Source organism: Chinchilla lanigera, unplaced genomic scaffold (genome assembly GCF_000276665.1).
Source record: "Chinchilla lanigera isolate Chin_1 unplaced genomic scaffold, ChiLan1.0 scaffold00013, whole genome shotgun sequence".
In the NCBI taxonomy this organism is placed as follows: domain Eukaryota; kingdom Metazoa; phylum Chordata; class Mammalia; order Rodentia; family Chinchillidae; genus Chinchilla; species Chinchilla lanigera.
The window spans coordinates 31,567,529-31,576,828 of NW_004955414.1; the positions used below are offsets into that span (position 1 = coordinate 31,567,529).

General features: G+C 38.6%; 1 pseudogene; it reads left to right on the top strand.

Moving 5' to 3' along the window:
- Positions 1–7,552: 7,552 nt before the first annotated feature.
- LOC102005366 lies at positions 7,553–8,391 on the top strand (annotated as a pseudogene).
- The last annotated feature ends 909 nt before the right edge of the window (positions 8,392–9,300 follow it).

Below are 9,300 nucleotides of genomic sequence, written 5' to 3' on the forward strand. Positions count from 1 at the left end.
AAAAAAAAAAAAAAAATGTGTTTCTGTTTAACCTTCAGTTTAGATGATTTTTTAGATTTAAAACTTTTAATTTAGAAAGTGTCATATATTGTAATGCCCATGGTATCTCAAAATTTTTGCTAATTTCTGTTTAAGTTATAAAGTCTGGAATAGGCTACTTACAAGAAATTTTACTTCTAAAGGCAATAATCATAAACTTCTCTTGATGGTATATTTTTCTACTATATATTTATTTCCTTATACTTTTTATTATATGCTGTTTCATAACTATGAAAGAAAAATACAGTTGTTAATTTCATTTTTTTATTTTTGTTAATTTCACTTTAATAGAAGTTTTATATTTACATAAAATGATTAGACAAGACAGTTTCCACATATGCCCCAATCCTGCTTTGCATCTGGAGTTTCCCCAAAGTCCTATGCGTTAAAGATTTGGTCACCAACCTGTGGCTGGGCAACTTGAAACCTGTGAGAGGCTGGGCCTAGTGGAAGGAAACTGGGTATTGGGTTGTGCTGTTGAAGGGGATATTGGGAGCATGGCCCCTTATCTGCTTCCCTGATGCAGCTCTGTTCCTTTGCTTTGTTCTGCCAAGTGCCCCCTCCGTGACGTAGTGTTTCTCAGGCCCCAGAACAGGCCCCAGACTGCAGAGTAGAAGTGTTCTTTGCATGACTCTGTGAGTGAGAAGAGTCATGGCAACAAACAAGAAATTTCACTCTGAACAGAGCAAGAAAGGAAGAGCTCTGGGCATCAAGAGCCGATAGGCAAGCTAAAAATGCATGAGGAAGCAGAAAGGCAACTTGGAGAAAAGTACAAAGCCACGGGCAACTCTAATCCCCGCCCACTGCAGAGAGGGGAACCCAAAGCTGCAAGCGTAGGATAACCCTGGAGAGTGCTGGCAGCCCAGCAATCCCAGCCACAGAAGAAACCTTGAAAGGTTTTTTTATAACCTATTTTTTTACTTCATAAGAAAAACAATTTCATAACAAAATAATAAGAGAATAACAATAGTTAGTATAGTATACTGTGTATCATTATCATCCTGCTTGACCCAGGCAAGACCTTCTCAGCAAACAGACCATTCTCAGCAAACAACAGGAAACCACTAAAAGGACCATGCTGCCTTCAGCAAACAGAACAGATGGCCATAAGGGAAATTAGGACTGGACATAGAATCTCCCTAGCGCCAGAAGGGCCAGCACTATCTGCACACCTGCACCAACCATCCTTGGAACTTTGACCCTAAACATTCCATCCAAACTCCTTGGCATTATGATTCTATCCCCAAACCCTATATAAACTCAACTTCTCCTCTGGCCAACCGCTGATATCATCCATGATTTCAGCTGGTCTGGACCCAGACAGAATTAAATCCACCCTTTTGCTCACATACACCTGTCTGCGGGTTGTTACTCATTCGCTGTTACTAACAGTTATCTTCCTGATAAGGGACTTGTTCTGAAAGTTACTCTTCTTCCCTGCTAAGGCAGTTTGGGAGAAGAAACCTACTGTAGTACTCACCATATGGTGGAGTGCTATAGCCAGGGGCCATCCTGAGAAGGGGCCTATTTTGGGAGACTGAGTACTCAGGAGATCAGAAGGCATGGAACAATAGCAATTTAGGGTTCCTAGGGGCACCCTGCCACAGTGGCTGGGCAGGAGACAGCTACAGAGACAGTTATGGAGACAGGCAGGGTCAGTCAGGCCCACCGAAAAGTTTAAGCAGCAAGGAACTCAGACTGTGAGGGTGGTCAGTAGCACCGCACTCTGAGATGAGGAGTAAGACTGATCACATAGAGTTTAATGAAGGGGCTGGGTCTGAGAGTGCCAAGATTGCTCACCTCCCATGGCTGATTGCTCAGTCCCTATGGCTGCCCCTCCCACACCCCCCACACCCATACCTCCTCACTCCCAAAGGCATAGAACTCAGTGGTCAACTTCTCTCATTCTCTGACAGATTTAGGGATATGGCCCAGTTTAAGTGTTACCACAACCAGTTAAGCTTGGGGACCTCTGGAGAGAGTAGGCACCTGTCCAGCAGATGGCATGAAGCCAGTTGGGACTAGCATCAGCTCTACGTCCACATTTTAGAAAGCAAAGTATCTGGAGGGAATACAATGCTGCCACAGACAACATCCTATTATCTGGCCCAGCCCAGCAGGACATTCAAGCAAGGTCACTGCTTACATATAACACCACTCTGCTGGGAGCAGGGAAGAATCACAGCAGAACCCAGTACAACTCCATAGCTGGTGGGTTCTGGTACTAGAAGACCAGGAAAAGCTGGGCGTGGTGGAGCACACCTGTAATCCCAGCATGCAGGAGGTTGAGGCAGATGGACTGCAGTGAGTTCAAGGTCAGTCTGGGCTACATGAGGAGTTCAAGGCCAGCCTAAACTATGTAGCAAGACCCTATCTCAAAACAAACAAACAACAACAAAAAAAAAGCCCAGGAATAAAGCTTCTCTAATCCAAGTACCTAGGCTGGGGAGAATTTTTTTGGACTCACTTTTTTTTTTCTCCCTTGGTTTTATATAATTACTTTTATTCTTTGCTTGTATTTTTTAATCTCATTCTTTTCCTTTTTCTGATTTTCCTTTCCTCTTTCTCTTTTAAATCTTGTTCTAGGCCAGGCAAGGTGGTGCATGCCTATAATCCTAGCACTTGGAGGCTGAGGTAGGAGGATCTCTGTGAGTTCAAGGCCAGCCTGGGCTACAAAGTGAGTTCAAGGCCACCTGAATTGCATTGTAAAACCTTGTCTCCAAAAGAAAATCTTGTTTCTTTTACCTCTTCACTGCTTCCCCTTTTAACTATCTTATTATTATGACTTTTGACCTTCATTAGTTTTTATCCTTGTAGTTTATTCTATATTATTTTGCCCCTTTATTTTCTACTATTATTGGTCATATAGTTGTAGTTTTAATTAATTTTTACTGTATTTCTATGTCTTAACTTTATGTTGTCATTACTATGGTTTGTTTTCTCCCTTTTGATGCTGAGGATGGAGTCCTTAAGAGAAAGCTGCTCACAAAGAAGACTGTCACAAAATTTAGAAGGGACATTCACCCCAACTGATATCCAAATCTCGACATGGAAACACAAGAAATGTGGGAAAACAGCACAACAGGATTTCTCCAAGTGTTCACAGCTCTTCAGTTTCAAAATGAATAGAATGCCAGAATTCAAAGTTCTGATTTTAAAACTGATCAGTGACCCCAGAAGGGGATACAAATAGCCAGTATAAATTCATTAAGGAAAATTATACAGAGTTTTAAACAGCAGTTCACCAAAGAGACAGAGATTCTGAAACAACAAAATAGAAACCTTGGAAATGAAAAGCTCAGTAAGTCCACTAACTCCGCTGAAAGCCTCAGCAATGCACTAGGTAAAGCAGAAGAAAGAATATCAGCACTTGAATATAAGGCTGGTGAATTATCACATTCAGAAAGAATTAAAGAAAAAGGCCAGTGAGTTCCCTAGCATGCTGGCCTGTGCTCAGGTATACTTCTTTTCCTACTTTTATTTGGCCCAAGCTTGCTCTGCGGAGCCTATTTCTTTTCCTATCTTTAATAAAATTTACTACAGTTTGTGCTTGTCTTGACCAATTCTTTTCTCAGGATAGAAAGAACATAGAAACCACCTTCAGAGGGAGATCCCAACACCCAAAATCCAGTAACATATCTGGATTAGCCAGCCAGGAGCAGAAGAACTGAGAAGAAAGCTATTCCTCAGATCCTCCAGAAGACCTGGGCTCCTCTTCAGAAAGCAAGACTCCAGTATTGTTCCATCTTTTGTGCTTCAACCCAGCCAGTGAGCCACACACCCCAAGGTAGTTGGAAAGCACATGCTCCCCAATAGGTAGGGCCTACAGCCCCTTTCAGCAGAAAGTCGCTGTATGAAGATGGAGACCGTCACTCCCTCTGCACCCCATACAGAATTACAAGGATATGTGTCCGTCAGGGAGAAATGAGACAAGAGATTAGGACATTGCAAAGCTGGCTAGAGAAGTAGGCGTGACCTGTTAATTACAAAACCCCAGGACACATGTGCAGAACAGTTCCTAAAGCCCTATACATGAATTTCTTACAAGAACTCAAGCAAGTTTTCAATAGGATAACTTAGACCCGACACCAGTGATACAAAAAGAATGATCCACACTGCGGTTTTGCCATTGTTTTCTCTTGCATAGTGGCCCACCCTCGTGCTGTAGGGTGTACTTTTTATATTTTGACTTGGTCCAAATTTGCCCTGCAGAGCCTGTTGCTTTTCTTACCTTTAGCAAAACTTTGCTATAGTTAAATAAATAAATAAATAAATTTAGAAAAAATAATAAATTATTAATAGAACAGATATGTGGGACATGATTAGAAGATAAAACATACAAAGAATTTATTTAGCCAAGGCAGTTCAGGTATAGGCTAAAGTCACAAAAAACATATTCAATGAAACAATTGCAAAAAATTTCCCACATCATGGGAATGATGGACATCCAAAAGGCATTTAGAACCCCAAACAGACATGACCAGAATAAAATTTCCCCACACCATATTATACTTAAACTACTCAAAGTACAGAATAAACAAGGAATATTGAAAGCTATGAAAGAGAGTGCCAAGTCATTTATAAAAGTCAAACATATCAGAATAGCAGGTTTCTCAGTCCAAGGGTATATGGAGTGATATATTTAAAGCCCTAAAAGAAAATAGCTGCCAATCTGGATTACTATATCCAGCAAATTCATCCTTCAGAACAGAAAATGAAATAAAGATTTTCTGAGATAGGGATAACTAAAATAATTCATGATCACAAAACCAGCATTGCAGAAGATGTTTAACTCCTACACACTGAGGAGGAATCTTGAGATCATAGGGAAGAATAAATCTTGAGATCATAGGGAAGAATAAATCTTACTAGAAGAGTAGAAAAGCAAATGAGAATTAGGAAATAATAAAGTATGATTAACTCAGCAAAACATCAAACTACTAAGATGAATTACAGAGAAAGAAGCATAGATCATTCAAAACAACCAGACAAAACCAAAATGACAGCATCTAGTACATACCTTTCAATAATAACCATGAACATAAAGTGTCTGAATTCTCTAATTAAAAGACACAGACTATTCAATTGGATTTTAAAAAAGCAGACTTGACTATTAATGTCTGCCAGAAACTTACCTCGCCAGCAAAGACATACACAAACTGCAAGTATAAAGATGGAGAAAAATATTCCAATAGACTGGAATCTTTTTCTCTCTCCATTTTTTTTTTTTTTTTTTTTTTTGTACCAGGAATCAAACTTAGGACCTTGAGCTTACCAGGCAGGTGCTATATCCCCAACCCTCAACTACAATCTGAAAGTAATCAGGAATAGCTATACTACCTTCCAACAAAATAGACTTCAAGCCAAAATTAGTCAAAGAGACAAAGAAGGTTACTACACATTGATAAAGGAAGCCATCCATCGAGAAGGATATAACATGCTGGGGATGTAGCTCAGAGACACAACACCTACGTGGCAAGCTCAAGCTCCTGAGTTCGATTCCTAGTACCAAAAAAAACAAAAAAGAAAGATATAAAAATTGTAAATATATATGCATTGAATGTTAGAGCATTCAATTTTATAAAGTAAACCTTACCTAAAGAGCAAGGTATAGGACCCAATACAATAACAGTGTCTGACTTCAATACCCCATTTACATCAAACATCTTTCAGACAAAAAAAAATCAACAGTGGAAGCTCAGATTTAAATTACACTATAGAGCTCAAATACACTTAACAAACATCTACAGGATATTCCATCTAAAAGCTGCAGAATACACATTCTTTTCACTAGCACAAAGAAGTTTCCACAAAATAGAAGAACTTTCAGGCCCTAAATCAAATATTTGTTAAATACTTAACAAATATTTAAAAATTAAAGTAATTTACTGCACTTTATTGGACCACAATGGAATGAAACTAGAAATCAACTGCAAAAGAAACCACCAAAAATAGATAAATACATGGAGCTTGAAAATATACTTCTGAATGAGGAGGGGATCATTGAACAAATTAGGAGTTAAAAGCAAGCATTCCAGCCAGGCATGGTGGCACATGCCTGCAATCCCAGCACTCAGGAGGCTGAGGCAGGAGGATCTCCATGAGTTCAAGGTCAGCTTGGGCTACATAGTGAATTCAAAGCTACCCTGAACTACATAGCGAGACCCTGTCTCAAAAAAGTAAAATAAAAGTAAACATTCCTAAAATTAAAGGAAAGTGAACACAACTTACTCAGACCTATAGAATACTGCAAAAACAGTTAAAATTTACAGCTATAAATGCCCACATTAGAAAAACAGAAACCTCAAATAAACAACCTAATGATGCATCTCAGGTTCTTAGAAAAACAAGAACAATCCAAATTCAAAACTAGCAGAAAGAAATTACAAACATCAGAGTAGAAATGAATGAAATTGAGACTAAAAGAACACAAAGGATTAATAAAGCAAAGAATTGGTTCTTTGTTAAGATAAAATTGACAAATTCTTAGCCAAATACATGAGAGAGAGAGAAAGAGAAAGAGAGAGAGAACAAATAAATAAATTAGAGGCTTAAAAAGGAATAATATAACAGATACCACTGAAATCCAGAGGATGGTTTGAGAATATTTTTAAAAATATATTCTAATGAACTGAAAAAATCTAGAAGTAATAGACAAATGAATAGACATATATGACCTAACCAAGTTGAACCACAAAGATATAAAACATCTCAATAGATCAATAATAAGCAGTGAAAGTAAACCAGTAATTTTAAAAAGCCATCAAAGGAAAGTCCAGGATCAGATGCATTCTCTACTGAATTGTACCAGATTTTTAAAATTATTAATCAATACTCCTCAAACTACTTCATAAAATAGAATAGCAATCCAGTATTACCCCTACTTCCAAAACCTGAAGACTCAACAGCACACTCTGCTGAATACAGGAAACACATTTAATCAAAAATAAATTCACAAAAACAATATTTCATACAGTGGGAACCTGGGAACCTGAAAACAGGGAGGAGTAGCTACCCCTGTTTCAGACAGAGCGGACTTCAAGCTAAAACTGATCAGAAGAGGTAAAGAAGGTCACTACATATTGGTTAAGGGAACAGTTCAGCAGGAAGAGATAACAATTATAAACATTTATAAACATATTGAACACATGCACTGAACACACCATGCCCAACTACATAAAACAAACACTGCTGGACATAAAAGATCAGATAAACACTAACACAAATGTAATGAGGGACTTTAACACTCCACAAACAGACAGATCAACTAACAAAAAACTTAGCAAAGAAATAACAAAATTGAATGGAATTTTGAACAAGTGGACTTCACAGATATCTACAGAGTATTTCACCCAATGACAGAACACACATTCTTCTCATCAGTACATGGAATCTTCTCCAAGATAGACCACATGCTAAACTTAATAGCATACTTAAGTAAATGCGAAAGAGTTTAAATTATCTCATGCATATTATCAGATCATGGTGCAATGAAGCTAGAAATCATGCGCGCGCCCGGAGGGCGGGCCGAGACTCGCCGCTCCACGCCCTGGGCCGCGCGAGCCCCTCCGCTCCTGACGCGCTGCCACGGGCCGGCGCATGTGCGGCAATAATATGTCCGCCCCGGTGCCCGCCGTCTGCCCGCCGCCCGCAAGGCCTCCGCCGCGGTTATTTTCCTTCACGGATTGGGAGACACCGGGCATGGATGGGCAGAAGCCTTTGCAGGTATCAGAAATTCACATATCAAATATATCTGCCCAACACGCGCCTGTTATGCCTGAAACATTAAATATGAACATGGTTATGCCTTCTTGGTTTGATATCATTGGGCTTTCACCAGATTCTCAGGAGGATGAACCTGGAATTAAAAGGGCAGCAGAAAATGTAAAAGCTTTAATAGATCAAGAGGTGAAGAACAGCATTCCTTCTAACAGAATTATTTTGGGAGGATTTTCTCAGGGAGGAGCTCTGTCTTTATGCACTGCGCTGACCACACAGCAGAAACTGTCGGGGGGTGTCACCACGCTTAGTTACTGGCTTCCACTCCGGGCTTCATTCCCACAGGGTCCTGTCAGTGGTGTTAACAAAGATATTTCTATTCTCCAGTGTCACGGGGATTGTGACCCTCTAGTTCCCCTAATGTTTGGCTCCCCTACTGTTGAAAAACTGAAATCGTTGGTAAATCCAGCCAATGTGACATTCAAAATCTATGAAGGCTGATGCATAGCTCGTGTCAGCAGGAAATGATGGATGTCAAGCAATTCATTGATAAACTCCTACCTCGGATCGATTGACGTCATTAAGAGGCCTTGTGTAGAAGTACACCAGCAACATCGTAGTAGAGGATACACTTTTCTCAAGCCCAATCCTAAAACTTCTAATGTTTGCAGTGTTAAAATGTTTTGCAAATACACATCAATGATATATAATAAATAACATTTCCTTGTGGGAAATTTATGATCTTTTAAGTTTCTATACATGTATTTGTATAATGTGATCCAGAATATACTAGTACTAAAATAGGTGAGGCAGCTAGGTTCTTTTTCTCACATATAATTCAGCAAAATAATAAAATAATACAACCAGATTTTTTTTATTACATCACTTGAAAATTGCCAGTATACTAATGAAACTTTGTTCAGGTAAAATGAACAGTTTAGGTGTAAGTGATTTATGCATGCAATGATCTAGTCTATGGATTTATTCCAGGGTTGCTCGATCACCATGCAGTGTCTGTATTTTTCTGTATGTGTTCATTATACAGAATGATTGTAATACGTAAGAATTAGATGTTACTTCATTATTCTTGATAAGAGGGATGATGCTTTTCTCAGTAAAGAGTAACACTGCTCTCTTCATTTAATGGCCCCTTTATCTGAGGGACCAGGTTTTTCTTTTCCTTGATGCTGTTTTTATTTAATATTTTCTCAAGGAAAAAAATGTTTTCTTTCATGAGTACTCTTCATAGCGGACCGAACCTATTGCCTCCCTGCTGTAGACATCTACCATCAATATATGCTGTAATTTGACATTCTCAATTACAGATGTAAGATATTTAAAATCTATACACACTTTAAAAGAAACCAAACATTATTTAAACTTCTTACATTATGTATTTCAAATCATTATACTTCAGTTCAAATTTAGACTTAGAGTCTGCAGTCCTGATAATAAAAGGTTATTATTTTTATGTAAGCAGTTGAATGAATAATTAGATCATATTCTAGTATGTACAGAAATATTTAAGACAGATCTTAAAAA